Raw genomic sequence first — 17014 nt, 5'->3', positions numbered from 1 at the left:
ATTCATAGTACATAGTAACGTGCCAATTAAACTCCCACGCATTGAAATTCGACATTCGATTTCACTGGGACAAGCAAACAAGCGCGTTTGCGGCTGCATTATTCAAACATGAGACCAATGTAAACATGAAACTCACATAAACGCATTTCATGTTTTATCCTGGCATTGTTCCCACTTTATCACCAATGGTGATTCACTATCCATTTTATGCATGTATTTGTTTGTAATTTATTAACCATCAATCATTTATCGACAGAAACATGCGAGCGGCAATGATTGCTGCCTGTGAACAGCGTGATGAGAGACTAAGAGACAGAGAGAAAGGAAAATGTGTGAGTGAATGAGTGAGTGAGTCAGTGTGAGTATTACATAATGTCTGAAAACATATTCATCATGCATAAATTAAACTGCAATAATTTGATACAATGTTATTACTAAAATGTTATTTCAATCGCATTTTGATGAGGACGAGACGAGTTGCGAAGGATGTTGATTGAGAAATCGTCGCTATGGTAACTCGGTTCGCTGAAAAACAAAAGAACAAAATCTCTCTTTCTCTCTTTTTTTCATACATTTTTTTCTGCTGCTACTGATGATGATGCTGTTATTATTATGAAAGTGCATTACGTTTGCTGAATTGAGACCAGATACTCATTTACCTTGCGAGCGTTTCGAAATTAAAGTGAGATTCAAAAGCATATATGTGGGGAACACTTGAGGCACTCGTTCGTGCTCTAGCTCCCAATATGTTTCACCGCATAATCAGTGGTAGCATTCTATCTGCGAATACGCAATGACACAAAACTAGAGATTTTCTTCAGTTATTTTGTATTTTGACATTTTATCAACTCTCCTGAATAATCTAACATGAATTATCGTTTTAGTGAATTGAAGATCTATGGAATATTCTATATTCACTTGCAAAATGGTTAGGTTAACCGAATCACATGCTATGCAACATTGAACATAACATAGTTCATCATACAGACATGTTATCATCATTGAAACATCAATCCAAACAGTGCTCCTCCATCCAATGTATTACATATAAGATGTATTGATAGGTTTTATTATTATACATTGCCTATTCATGAATCAAGAATGAGAACTCAATACGCATAAATGCTGCTACTTTTTGCCTAAAATGTGATGATGTAGGAGTGCTACATTAAGTTTTTGCTGCTTTTCATTTACCCGGATAACAGATTCTATCAACATTGAATAGATCGACTACCTAACATTTTATTATCATCATATTTTAAACATTTTTATGATTCCATTTATTTTCGCATAAAAACCCAAAAACTTATCATTTCCACTGAAAATCTTGTTTAAAAGTTGAGGTTGCGAAAACATAAGCTCAAAGACGGTCGCTCGGTGTTTTCCCTAAAATTATTTTCACTGCCTTTCACCTTGTACTTCAATGGAATATGCTTTCCTTTTTTTCTGCGAAGCGGTCATTTTTAATTAAGGATAATGCATAAATTTCATGTAACCATTTCGCCAAGTCTCGGTTGATGCACAAGAAGATGATGGCCACTTTGACTACGCCCAAGAGCATAAAGCAATATCTGGAAAAAGGGGTTGTTGAGACGCATTTTTTCGATGTTATAAATTTAATTAGTTTTCTATACTATTCAAATATTTCAAAGAATGCACACGAAAGCGGAATTGTTGTGCAAAAAGGGAAGAATATCGCCGAAATAATGTATATTATTTTGGGATTCCTTTGAACGATCGATTTGATAAAAGAGTGAACATTTCCAATCATTTCAATCCTATCAATGTGTATGAAAAATATCTAAAATCTGATGTAAACGTGGAAATAGACGTCTGCTCTTGGCTGGCATCTCTGTTTCGACGAGTGAAACGTTCTATGCCATCGCTAATGTTTAAGCAGAAGCTTTCATTTCCATCATACATAAGTATAAACTTGCATATGTTTGGTTCACTGAGCAAATCCATTTTACGAGCTGAAATCTCTCTCACACTCATCTCTCGTTCTTCTTTTTTGCCCGATTCAAGATAGATTCAGCTGTACGTCGTCATACTCAAGAAAGGCAAATATTGACTGCAATCTTGAATGTTTCTTCTCTTTCGCCATCGTCTTCTCGTTTTCTCCGTCTCTATTGAACCAGTAAGAATTCGATCGAACACGAGAGGGAGAGATGGTTCTTCCATTGTAATTTAAACAATATGGTTGAGATGCTTGATTTTTTTCTTTTATCGTTTTCGTGAATTTCGTGCGCTTACGGAAAATATCAATTTATTTTGCAGTAGAAGAGATGGCAAGCGCAGTCTCTAAATGGAAATGAAAATGATAACGACTGTCGATAATGATAAAATACGGTCTGGCGAGTGTACAAGTGTTGAATTGACAACATTGAAATATTGTTATTGCGTTAATATTTTCGCTTTCTCTCTCTCAGGCTCGCTCTCCATCTCTTTAGTTTTGCCTGTTGTGATTTTATCGCGCGAACGCGTTCGCCATAATCTGTTTCTCTTGTGTTCGGCTCGCTTCAGTTCGGTTAGCTATATTGAAAAGTGAGCGACGGATGGTAGAGGCACGTTTTTTGGCTGCAAACTTTTCAATAAATGATGTGCGCCGTCCCCAAAACTGTTCACCGAAAATAGCTCGAAACACAGATACATTTTCTTGTTAAATTTTAATCGATTTCTTTTTCTACCCATTCCATTTTCATCAAAGGCGTTTTTCCAAATTATAGTTTGTCCTTGCCGGAGATTTATGATCTGGTTGGGTGCCGCTTTTCACATCGTGTTGCTCTTGTTATTGCTGCTGGTATTTTTTTTATTTGAAAAAAAAAAGATTCAAGACAAACTCAGCCTGTATGCTTGACATACCGTACATGCAGATGAGACCGAATGGGTATGTGTTTCCAGCTTCGAATTCTTCGGCTTTTCGTTCTACAAAGTTTGCTCGCTTACACACAATATTTCGCTTAATACGTGTGTAAAACAGACGTTAACATACCCTTTTCATTTCGCATATTTCTCTCTAGCATCTCGTCCCCTTTCTTGTGTATATATGTATTCTAGCCGAAGAGATGCGCAACATGAAATTCAAAAGATTTACAGTTATTTTAATTGGATGCTGCTTCTAAGCGCTTTTCTCGCTCGCTCTCTTTTTCACATTCCCTTTGTGTGTTCCACTCTTTCTGTGTGCTGTATACTGCCTGACATTTTTCGATACAAAATGAAAACAATCCAACTTTCATGCTCTCGTAATTACGTAAAGCACTCACAAATAGTCGAAGGCGTTCTATGTAACGCAATGATGATAATTTTAGCACAGAATTCAATTTTCTTGTAAATAAACAAGTACAACTCATTCGCAGAACCATTTCAACTTCGTGTTGTTGCCATGTTCATTTGAGTGTTTGCCCCTTTTCTTAGTCTTTTCAAATGGAATTCTTTTTTATTCCTGCCAAAGTGTCTATTTTGTGTAGAGCAATTGTGAATGAAATGCGAAAATGGTATTTGCTGCATTTCCACAGTAACCACAATATTTGCCATTCCAAACAGCTTTTCTTTTTTTTTGCAAGGAGTTTAAAGTCAATTTTTAGACAGTTATCCTGAATTGACGTTAATCCGTTTCTATTTTTCTCCCTTTTCAAACATTCTCTGAAAACAATGTCCGGATTGTAGTTGCATTTTACTCTCTATTCAATGATGATAAAATCGAAACCGATTATAAATTCATTAGTTTTGCTCACAAAATGGCTGCAGTGAACGTCAAATGTTTGCCGCATTAAAATTCCATTTCGGGAAAAATGTTGAATTAAAGAATATTGATTGAATATTTTTAAAAGCGGCATCCTTTGTTCCGGCATGGTATTTGCCAAATTGAATTGACAGAAAGTGGCCACATAAGCAGAACACACAACGCAAAGAGCTAGCTGACTTTGCGGATGGTTCATATTTATAAGCGCGTGTGTTGGAAATGTGAAGTGATTGGCGACAATAGATTCCGAATGTTTGTTCGATGGATGAAGAGAGAAGAAGTACAATAATAGAACGCGATATTCGGTTGGAATTTGCGCAGTGTTGATTGACAGCATGTCGCTAGACCAGAGTTTATTACGTATTCAATCAACATTTTATGAATTATGCGTAATTTCCACAATTTTTCTTCGCTTCTCTTTCGAACTTAGTGGCACTAATCCACTGCGTGCTTCTCTTTCGGTGTTCACATCTGGTTTCTTCCATGGTAATTTCATTGTGCGGAACACCCACACGTACGCCAGAGACTGATGCTTGATGATGAAGTGGCGGTGTCGCACAATTAAGAAATCACCCTGCTCAATTGATGATTGTTTGCAGCACATAAAATCGAAGGTTGATAAGAGAACACAAAAGGGCGAGCGACTGGGAGAAAGAGAGAGCGTGTGTGTGTGTGCGCGTTGCATGTTGGTAATTGCTATTCAATTTACGTTTATTATTTGTATCTTTGGACCATATTCAAAAGGCAACGCTAGCTCTCCGGCGTAGTAATATATCATTGATATTGTGGTTATTGTGCTTGCTTGGTGATTCGTACGCTCTGGTTTTTCCATTATTCACTTACATTTTTCACATTTGGTTCCGACGGTTATTATTATTATTACTATTAAAATATGGGTAGTGCACTAAATACTATAACATCGTTTAGTAAATGCGTAAAACGAAGTCATGCTGATTACGGTTAGCCGTAATGAACGGATTTTATTCAATATGGATACAATTCAGTGGTGCAAACTCTCTCGCTACAATTATAACTTTCAACATTCAGTGCACTGAATTATGAATGTGTTTTTATCGTGATTCGTAGCGCTTTCACTCTGCGGTCCCGGTCGATGCGTTTTATTCACGGCAATGCCAGTGCCACTCGCATCACTGGTGTTCAATTAGAAGGCAGCGGTAGGGATTTTAGGTCTTGGTTACTTTTTTATTTATGTATAAAAAATAAAAATTACCAACGCTTCAACAAATTATGATTCAAAGAGCAGTAAAATGGGAGAAAGCATATTTCTCGCCATAAATTTGTGCATCATGTTGGCATGGCAAACGACAACATCAGCGAAAATAGAGTGAACCAGTGAACAGCATAGAGAAAAAAAAATGTACGAATCATGCCATCATGGTGAGAGGGAGAGAAACATAAACGAATGAAAAAAAATCGGTGTGAAATAAAAGAAATAAATTAAGCGAAACGTGAATATGCATGCGATGCTTTTGCCCTACGCATATCATTTCTTTATCTTTCTTCTGCGGCACCATGGAAGAGAGAAAGAGCAGCAGCGCATCCACATACACAGACACACACACACAACAATGACATCGCGTGGCACAGCAATATCGATCGAAAATGTTACTTGCACGTCTAACACTTTTGGTGATATTTTTCTTATGGGACTACTGAAGCTATTGTACAGCGGGGCTCTATAGTTTAGTGGCAATAACAGCGAATAATAAAACCGAATAAAAAGAAGGAAAAAAGCACCAAAAGAACGAGCCGAAGAACGAAAACGCTGAAATAACTCCCTCACCGTTCTCATCGTCGATGTGTTTTATTGGTTGCACCGCAGGGATTTCGCCAATTTATTTCTATTCGTGTAAGTCTGTGCATGAAAAAATATATATACGTATTCGTACATATATTTTGTGTGTGATTTCCTTCTTCTACACGGATTTCGCTCTTATTTGAAATGGAGACAGAGTGCCAGTAAAATGAATGCCAAGCGTAGGTAGCAAAAGTTTTGCTACTATCACGAGAATGCGAGAAAGCGAAAGATACGCGCTACGAGATTTCAACACATTTTTGCAGAATGTGAGAGAGAGAAAAAAAAGTACTGACTTTCCTGTTCAGATGTCAGTTTGCGTTTATTTCTATCTGGATCTCTTAAATTCGATCCATTCGCCCCAGCAAACACTCTGTATCTGCTGTTCATGCTTCCATAAGTTTTGCAAGCTCGTTTTTTCGTATTTCAACGCAAACATTTTACTTTTTCCAGCATCTAGTTAAGTGATTACAAACCAAGAGGAGGGTGCAATTTTTCGTGTAATTTATCGACTGGTGTGTATGTGTGATGAACTCACCAGAAACTGTGTGAGTTGCCGGGTAAAGTTATCGTGCATGCTTTTTGGCTTTAGGCATTCGGCATAGAATTTTCCGATTTTTTCTTCGCTTTTTGATAGAAATCCATACGATATGTGCTCCCCCTTGACACAAACGCCTCGCATCGGCGTACAGGCACACATTAAGCAAATATAAACGATATGCACAGATGAATTCACGCATACAAAACCGTTTGTTTGGCAAAAATGAAGCTGAGAGGACGTGTACGTGAGTGTGTTTTTGATTGGTATTTCGCCAGTGAATCGCTCGCTTGTTCGTTCGTTTGTTCGTTGTGTGTGGCTCATAGGCATATATATAAAAACCAAACGAAAACTAAGTCATTCGCCAACTCTGAAGTTTAGTCTCGGTGTTTCTTCTTCGCAAAACTTTCAATGAACTGCCATCAAATATGATCCCAATTCAAATCACATACCATTTATTTGTCGGCCATAAACTTTTCCTTTTATGCGCATGTTATTGCTATTTTTTTTAAAAAGCAGTTGAAAGAGAGAAAAAAATCTTGATTGCACAGACAATTTCGGATTTCGTTTTGAGATTCTTCCACATGGCCCCACAGCAACAAAAAGGATAAGAATAAACGATTCTATGCTCAACAAAAAAAACATCAAACAGATTAGAAAAAAGAAACGAAAAAAGATAATGAAGAAAAAGAAAATGAAGAAAAAGAAAATAAATGAAATCGTATTTCGGGTCGGTTTTTCCTTATTCTTTTTCGTTCGGTCTGAACACCGAATACGAATGACTTTGAACCAATTTTTGGCCAACGAACGGTTCGTATTTTGCTCGAAATTTTATCCAAATCAAATTTGTATAAGCACATATATGGTTGTCTATTTCCAACGAAGCAATGGACAACAAGTGAAGTAAAAATATGCAATAATTGACTTTAAAAATATTCAAACAATTTTCGGTGGATAGTCTCTACTCCATCGCTCCGCTCTAACCGCTATCTGTGTAGAGTGGAGAGGATATGGAGAGGGTCGCATGAATTTGCCAGCATGATTAAAGCATCGTTCTCATATTTCCAGCATGTGTACAACTGTTGTACACAACTCGAATCAAAGTTGTCCCAAACAGATGCTACACTTTCAAGGGGTTGCACAGCAAAAAACCAATGTTATGAACAAATGATGTTCAACATTTGAAATGCATTCGAAATTCTCCCTAATAATACCAACTAACGTTATTCAACCCCTTGGAAAATAATGCCATTTTAACTGAATTAAAAACGTCATTTTACACATTCATCCGCAAAGAATGCGAAACTATGTTTCGGTCATGGAGAAACGAGCTTTGAATTCAGACGATAAATTCCTTTTATCTTCATCATTTTGAAATGGCTATCTCGCTCCATGAGCAGAACGAATGAAAGTGATTTTACAGTGCAATCACGTTTGCAATCCGGTAAAGTCGCAACGCACGACTGATTTTAAAATGAGAGAAAAAGAGAGGGCCCTGAATATATTAATGCTATGGAAATTTTCATAAATCCCGAATGATAAATGGAATGCTTGGCCGCTCCGAACACAAAAATCTAATCAATTCCAAAAAGTTTCTTCTTAGCCGAAAATGCTTCGGTTGTCGTGGGCTTAGCTATAAATCGTAATCGATATATGATGTGACCGATGCTAAGGAGATGAGTGCGCGTGCGAGTGAGAGACTATATATTTATTGATGTTTATCGTTCGCTCTTGGCATTCACCGCGTGCCTTATGGAATTTTAAAGGAACATACAGGCCTACAGTGGACACCAGGAGAAAAACGTGCTCTCATTCGAATTTCGAAGAAAAACCCGTCCATTAATCAAATTAGATGGCGATTGCATGTTGGTTAATCGTCTTTTGCGTTGCTAAATCCCTCTGGTGGCGTTTGGTCATTTGTTTTGCGGATGATCTTATGTTCTGTTCTCTTCTGTGTCGACCGACATTTTAAAAATGCTTAATTGCTAATCTTTATTTCCTTGACGTAATCGATTCATTGAGGCATTTAGCCCGAAACCCAGTCATATCAGATATCCTGCGTCAAACGCGATGCATTACCGTTCGTCTGCTGTGTTTTTCTTTATATTCATAGGAAGAGAAAGTAAAAATGTAATATCTAGATCATTGAACCTCATGTTTAAGTGCTTTATTTTTCTACAGCCTTTGAAATGCATAGCACATTATCATCGTTATTGTCATCCTCAATATGTCCAACGTCATCGTAGCAGAAAAAAAATCAAATACGGTACGCTCGCGTGAAAGAGCAAATGAGATGCTTACCACATCGAATCGCTCTGAAATTGAAAAAAAAAGTGCCGAGAAACTACGATACGAACGATGCTTTCTACTTTCGTTGAATCATTGTTCAACCGTTTCATTGAAAACACAAAGGCATTCGTCTAAAATGGAATAGTTGAACACACATATATATCACGCATACACAGACACACACACACACAGAGAGAGAGAGAGAGAGACACACAGAGAGAGAGAGAGAGAAAGACAGGAATACCGAGTGCAAATGCACAAAGATACTGATGTTTTTCTATAAAAGGTCCCGTTAATGATGTTTCTCGAGCGTTAAACTAATGCAGAAAAAAACTGTTCTCATTTTCAATTTCTTTGTTTGAAAAATATGCATGCAGATATTAACAATTCTTGAAGAATAAAATACATTGGATGTCGCGTCTCGTGTATATTCCTTTTGCATTCCATGCCAACTAATGGCAATTCTCCACAACACAATAACAGAAAAAATAATCAGAAACACTTGAAAAAGTTACGGTGGAGTTAATTAAACACACTAAAAATGGTTGGGAACAGCTTCATTGTAATTTTAAATTTATACTTGGAATTAAACACTCGAAAAATTACGGTTGCGCTTGTCATTTGTGTGAGATGCTGCACCGTTGAGAGTGTACGTCACTCTGAATGATGGGCGATCGAGAATGTCAGCGCGTTGTGTGCGCATTGAATGGCCACACTTTGAAAACTGTCGACATGATTTTCTAGTCAGAAATGAGCCAGAAACACGATCGTAAAAATAAAAGTGAATAATCAAAATGAAATTACACGAAAGTGTGCGTCGCGCACCGTGCCCGTTTCGAAATCAACGATGAAATGACTAACATTCATCCACGACGAAATACATACAACAATGTCAAAATGTAGAGAGAGGAAAAAAAGGACCCAAAAGAACAAAAGAGGCAACAAAAGCAACTATTATTATTTTTGCCTGCATGTTAAACGTAAAAACGTAAGTGCGTACGTTTTAGTATTTGTGCAAAGGATCACAAGGAGCTGCTGATGCCGAATAACCAGGGGAACGCGCAAGAGGATGAAAGATGATGAGAATGCGACAGCAATAACCAATATATATGCACGTACGACGTATATACATATACACAAGCGACAACCGAAACGAAGCAGCGGCCACAATGAACAATCCAGAGGGGAACCTTCTGCAGCTGTCACCGTCTCATTTATTTGCTGCTGCCGTTTTGATATTGCACATATTAGAAATTCTTTGGTTCCTCGCTCACTCACTCACTCCGCTCTCTCTCACTCTCTCGTTTAATGAAAAATTCTACGGTGCAAATGTGCGTTGTACGCAATTTTTAATTCAAGAATGCTGCTCGCACTCTTGACACACTCACACTCTCAGTTCGAACCATTCTTTTTTTTCGGCAAACACAATTGCCCTATTTGCTTTTTTTTAATATTCGTGTTTTCATAATAATGAATCTGTTGATATGATTGTGTTTGTGCAATTGAATCGATCGTAAATTTGAAATATGTAAGACAAACAAGGAACAAATTTATTAATACCCAAAAATCGAAAATGTATTTACGCACGCTATATATGACATTCTGATAGCATTCTTTGTACTGCTCGTTTCTCTTGCTTAGCGAACAGGATGTGCGCATTACAAGCGCTGCAATTAATTCCGTGATATTCCATTCTACTCTCTCTCGCTCGCTTGCTGAGTGTGTCAGATGCTCCAAAACAAAGATGAGAAATCGCTTGAAAATGCTTTGTTGTCGATATCAGCGGCGCGTTTGTGCCACATGGATAGAATCAATTAAGTATACTTAGTATGTTCAATGGATGCATTTGATATATGCGCGCCGGAAAATTTTTGTGTGTGTTGCCTTCATTACCCAGAACAACGTTATAATGTGTTGAGCGTTACGCTCGTAATTTAATTTAAAAAAAAACATAATCATCCCCAAAAACCATATGGACGAATCACAAAGGGAATGGTTTTTAATATTTTTCAAATTTCGATTCAGTGCTGAGGTGTAATTTAATGAAATTATCGACAAAATAATGTGGATTACGCTGGAGGATTTACAGATAATTTATAGCTCTCACTGGACCCACCGAATCCATTTCAAAACCATTCAATTTTTATTAATTCAAGCGGTTGAGCAGCAGTTCAACCACCTCGAATTTATTGAAATTGAAAACTCCATAATTATATATGATTTGGGACTTTTTTTTCTTCTCCCAAATGGAATCAGCTCAATTTTTTTCATAAAGTTCACGCTCATTATTGATGAAAACAAAAACAAAAACAAAAAAAGACTTGAACAAAAAAAATTCAACTCATACAGAGCAAATTTCAATTTTAAAATGGTTTTACCTTTTTTTCGTTTGATTTAGATGTCGTCAAGCCGTGGCTATTTTAGCGGAACAAAAACAATTGTATGAACGCTTCCATTCAATGGCCCAATGGAAGGACCTTATTCAGAAATTCGATCAAGCAGACAGACAAAATGGAAAAGTATCAAAAGCAGTATTGTTGTGATGATTGAGAGCGAGCTATTTTCTTACAGTCGATCTGAATGAACAGTTAGAATACGTTGAAAGCGAGACTAAATTGTACAGAAACATGGTCACGAATACAAACAAATCAACACAATGAAAAATTTGCTGACTATTACAATGGCAACAAAAAAAAGAGAGAGAGAGAAAGAAATCAAAGCCGAAAAAACCAGTTAATCCGGTCGTTGTGTGTCATAATGCTGCATGAAAACGAAATACAAACGAAAACAAATGCAGAAGCGAAACCCAGAAAATATCGACGGAAGAACCCTTTGTTCGAGTTCGTTGTCAATTTTCGGGTGGTGAATGCGATCGAAAATGCAATAGCGAATTGAATACGGAACGTGATGCATTTTGTATGCGACAGAGAGTTGCGACAGAGAGTCATTCATCGTGATTTGGTTCGAGAAGATTTGTGTCGCCGACGGAGCCATAGATACCATTCATCATTTGGTGTATAAGTGTTCTTTTTGTGTGCATGTGTCTGTCGCATCTTATTTTAATCAAAATGCGAGATTGCAATCTGCGCCCCTCTAAGCGATGGCCACTCTGATCAATGAAACTCACAAAATGATGATTGAATTATTTGACGAATGGGAAAATATGCGGAGTTTTTTTTTCTTCTGCTTGGCAATTATTGAGTTATGCAACACTTATTCTTTGTTAGAATAGAGAGATTGCAATCTTTATACGACATATATCACAGGACGATTAGTCATGAATTTTTTGATTACTTTTTTTCCTCATTTTTTGGTGGTTTTGGTATGGGGCGGTTCATCACCCGTAGGCACAATGTAATAACGAAAAAAAAACAGCTTAGCGTTGCGACGGCAACAATCACAACGAATCTGATGCTGAATCTCTTTGAAATTTGTTCGACAATGGCAACGCATGACGTGTTTGTTCAAGGGATGGTAATGAGGGTTGCAAGCGACGGCCGTATGTTATTATTAACACATAACATTTGGCGCTGTTCGCGACATAGTATTTTTTCGCTCTCTTCATTTTCCACCCATTCATTTGTAATATTTGGGCTGATGAATGGGAATCGTTTCAGTTACGATTAGTTGGATTCATTTTTGCTTTTTTTTCGGTCCGGCTCGAATTAATGTTGTACGAAAACAAAATAATGCCATGCGTCTCGTGGGAGAAAACTGGTTCTGTTCCATTTTTCCCCGACATCTCATCATTGCTTCTTGTTTTTGGTGAGAGTTCGTGCATGCACGCGTTCGATGCCGTTGGACTCTTTGTCTCTCAAACAGGATTAGACATAAATGAGAGAAGAAAAAGCGGTAATCATATTGAGGCAGGCGTACCATATTTCGATTTAATGGGGGAATTATATGAACGCATTTGCATGGAATATTTAATTAGATCGAGAGGGAAATCACTGAATTAATTTCGCTAGGAAAATCGGTGAGACAAATTTAGAAGAGAGTTTCTCTTTTGATGTCGGCAGATACCCAACCGATATCACTTTATCTGGGCTGGAAAATTTAATTTCTATTTTAGCTTATCTACATCTGCTATAATACGATTGCTATTTAGAGATTCATTAAAAATGCTTTGATTTGGGAAGGGATTTCTTTATTGTTTATCTTAAGACATTTCTTTTTAATTAGACTTCGACTAAGGCGGAGAGAGCTAAACTGCGCTCCGTCGGTAACATACATTCATCATGCAATTCACAAAAATGAAAAAAAAACATACAGCCGGCAGCACCAATATTGTTCGATGTGACCAAATAAATACGTCAAATTTTTGAGAGATTCCCATTTAAACAAAGAATTTGTGATTGTACGCAATTCAAAATACTCATGTCAAATTTGGTGTTCATAGAATTTTAAAGACCACGTAGTAACAGAATTTTTTTTCTACCAATAAATTAATTTCAAATTCCGAACAGTTAAAAAATAAAAATGGAAAAGACTAAAAAAACCAAAATGAAACATACACTTTATCAAACTAACACCGATTACAGTACTTACCTTATGTGTTATCAGCCGTCGCCAATCTCGCTCGCCTTATATTTCCACAACTTGTCCATGATGCCGCACAATTCAATTAAATTAAAACAATCACCAAATAGAATATTACTTTTCAAAACTAACGTTGGAAAAAAAATTGCCGATTTTTTTAAAAAGAGAAATTTTACAAAATTTAAAATCACAAAAAAAATCAATTTTCTTCTGTCTGCTTCGAAATGGCGTCACTTTTCGCGTGGAGAAATAACTCCAAAAAAGTCATTGGTTCGAAATTTTTGGTTGAGAAAAATCGAATTCAATGTGAATTTTATATTGAAATTTTCCCATTTTATTACTGACAACAATTAAGGAGATGGTATCGAAATCGTTTTCAATTTCACTTTAGTGGCGATATAAAAAAAATTTATGTAAGAAGCCTCTCAGCCAATAGGTTAAAAACTAGTGGTTCGCTTTGCTTGTTGTTGTTGTTCAGTTCAGTTGTGATGTGAATGGTTTTGGGAATTTTTGGCTTTGTGCAGGAAAAATTAAAGGGATGCACACGGAATTGCTCAGCTGAAAGGCTTTTTCAAGCGCACTAGTTGACGCCTAAACGTCTACTACGAATCGAAATCGGCTACAGTGAACCCCTGTCCTTTGTGACGCATCTCGATGAATGCTGTGCACACTGATGTTATCCTTTTTCAATGCCATGGAAAGTTTCGTCTTGTTTCACTCTCGCCCGTACCGTAGCACAGAAGCCACAAATACAGCTGCTGTGCGTGTATATCCGATGGCGTGTGTATTAGTTGGTTTCAGACAGAAAAAGTGGTCCATCAATGTTCGCTGGTTTCTGTTGCTATTTATAAGGTGTGCGTGTGTACGTGAATGTATACAAGCGTTTCGTCGATGTGTTTGTGTTGGCGAAGAAAGAGACGGTTGCAATAGAAGCGGTCCAAAGCGCAGATCATCATTTGGAATTCTGTTTCTTTTCCTCTGAACTTCTGTGATCGATGATGCCGGTATTGCGCACTTTGATTCTGTGCTGAAACTACCATTTTGCTTTGTGTTACATATTTGCCGATAACTGTACATGTGAGATAATATAACGCGCTTCGTCGTTCTCTCTGATATATGTAGCGGAACCGAGGCTTAGCTCGTTCGTTTTACCATACGCCGTGGAAATAGAGAGAGAAATGTGTATTACACTTGGCTTGGTATGCTACTCGGCACGGTAAATAAGCGAAATACACGTTATCTACGCGATGGTTATGTGCTGAAAACTAGGTGCGACTTCCATTTTTGTGAAATGCTGAATCATCGTGTGAGTACATCGCACGGAAACATAATAAATGCATTTGATTATGGTGACTGATGATGATCACGAGGATGACAATGATTCCATGACGATTTTCATATTATCATTTTTTTCTCTACTTTTCCTTCTTCTTCTTCTTCTTCTTCTTCTTTTCTTTACAGTTGTTTGGCCCCGAAACTCACAAAGATTCGACATTCTTTTTTCGGGGTTGTTTGGTGGCGTTGGCGGTACGAAGTAGCTCATTTTCACGACATGGCATAAATACGTACGTATATACAGGGGAGAGAGAGTAAGAGAGTGAAAGAGAAGAGTATTCAGTTCGCACGGCCTAAGTACAAAAGGTTGATTTTATTGACTTGACTACGTAGGCATCAAAGAACATCCTTTCGTTGTATTTTATCACGATTATATCGACCCGTGTGTCTGTGTAATTGCCACACATACGAACATTCTCTCACAAGTGATGCGTACGTGAGCATGATTTTTCATTTCATTTGCGTTCATTTCATGACATAGATTTGTGTATGTAGCACTCTTTTCTCACTGAAAGAGAAAATAGACACGGCCTAAAATTACACACATTTTGAGCGAATGAGTGGAATCAGTTGTTGGCATGTAATTTATTATATCCGGTGTGTTGCAGGTAATGAGAGAGGCGATATGCGACGAATTTTCATTTGAAAAATTTAATAAAATTGTGACAAAGACTTCATGATTCAGTATAAATCAAGGCTTCATGCCAAAACGTAAAATCAAGCAATTATGGTTCGCAGTAAAACTTGGGCATTTACTTAGAATTTATTGCCTTTATCGCCCTTTTTCTCCTCTCTTTCCCATTTTTCGAGACTCATTTCGGCGAAAATTGAACTGCATCCGAACTTTTCTTCTCGTTTCCTCGTTGTATTGCTGTTCGTTTTGCCGTCCATGTTGGGTTCATAACTCGAGAAAACTTACGACTTTAATTCCATCATTTTTCTTTGTGAAATAAGAAAAAAAATCCGGCACCTACGATGGAATCGACGTATTTCGGAATAAATCATACAGCAAACTCACAAACGCCATATACATACATTTGCCGATATCTATGTATATTCCCAAGCTCACATAAACTTTTTGAAGTGAAATGACAATATCAGAGTTTCGTCAGTTCAACTGACTCAGTTGCGTTGACACAAAATGGGAAGAGACGACAAATTGTGCTCAATTCAGACATTTTTAATTTGATTGTGAAGTTTTGAATGACAAGTACCATTAAGTGTAGTCATACCCTAGGAATTTGGTTTCGCAGACGAAAACAAGTTAGAGATTCCGTTCACTCTTGTATGCTTCTCACTCTCTCTCTCTCTCTCTCTGTGTGTGTGTGTGGTTTCTGCTTCTATTGCTGCCGCTCTCCTGGATATTTCTCTTTCTCTGTTCGGTTTGGCAGGTAACTAGGCTGGAAATCGTTTATACACAATAATATGTATGGCAAAAGCGTACGCAATTTTGTTGGCAACTTGAAATTACATTTTTGTTTTGGATGCCAACTCTGGCGTGTATCTTTTTCTATATTATTACAAAAGTGTTCGCTCTTCTCTTGAGATGGAAATGCTTGGGATTTGATTGACAACAAAAGCAAGACGAACACAAACATGGGTGCGCTAGTTTCTTGAGAGAGATAGATAGACAGATAGAGAGAGAGAGAGAGAGAGCGAGAGAGAGAGAGTAGGCAAGCGCAAAAGAGAGCGGCCCACGTAGTTGAGACATTGTAGATAGTTAGTTTAATGAATATAATGAATTGGTACAACAAAATGTGGAGAAAGTCTTTTGGATTATTTATCAAATGTTGGCTCTGATGCACAGCGCCATGATGAGTGCGCGTTCAGCATTCACCGTTTAACATTGAGTCGACACAATGTTTGGTGGTGGTTTGAAACGAATTTCGATGTTGATTTTGCCATTCTGCGTAGTCGTACAGTTTGTCTGGCAAAATCGATTCGTTGCTGTCCACAACATGTTAAGCATACAACACTTTTTGACGTAGCATTTTTGGTGCGGTTATTTTTCCATCTGGAAGAGTTGAGCCGCTTCAGTTAATACAGTAATGGTAGCTGAAAAATCTCGTCTGCTGTTGCCGGGAGGATGGCACGGCACGACATGGCATGGCATGGCATGGTATGGAATGTGTTGCATGTGTGTACAACTCATTCAACTAGAAATTCGAAACGCTAACTGCTATGCTCTTGCTCTCTGCTGTTCTGATCACTTGTTCGGTGTACAGAACGACGGAATGGCATAAAATGGAAAACGAAAATGATGAACTGTGCATGAAAGTGACTGCATTGTATTAAACGAGTAATACGCAAAATAATAACCATCAGACTGATTGCAAATTCATTTCAATCGTACAATTGTTCCCGAATTTCATCGGGCAAAAAGCTCATCCGTCCTTCCTCTCTCTATCTTTCTCTCTCTCTCTCTTTCACCCCTCTTTCCCCCTTGATGTATCGATTTTTATTGCGATTTCAGCATTTATTCGGATGCATACACTTCATGCTGTTTGTGTTGGTGGCTTTTTCCTCTTTCTCTGTATCATGTCTCGGCCCTTTCAATTCATTTTCGTTATTTATTTATTTATTTATTTTCTGCTTTTGTATTCTCTTTGTCTGCGATCTCGTTTGATTAATTGCTTTGTCTTTTTGCGTACACAAAATTTGTAAAATTAATGCAGATGCTCTGCGTATTGATAACACACAAACATGATTACAGAACATGTTGTTTGGCTTCCAGAAACATTTGTAAATAAAGCAG

This window comes from Sitodiplosis mosellana, unplaced genomic scaffold (genome assembly GCF_009176505.1).
Source record: "Sitodiplosis mosellana isolate CC-2019 unplaced genomic scaffold, AAFC_SMos_1.0 Smas_scaffold_21, whole genome shotgun sequence".
NCBI lineage: Eukaryota > Metazoa > Arthropoda > Insecta > Diptera > Cecidomyiidae > Sitodiplosis > Sitodiplosis mosellana.
The sequence above is the reverse complement of the archived record's forward strand: the minus strand, read 5'-3'. Positions refer to the sequence as shown.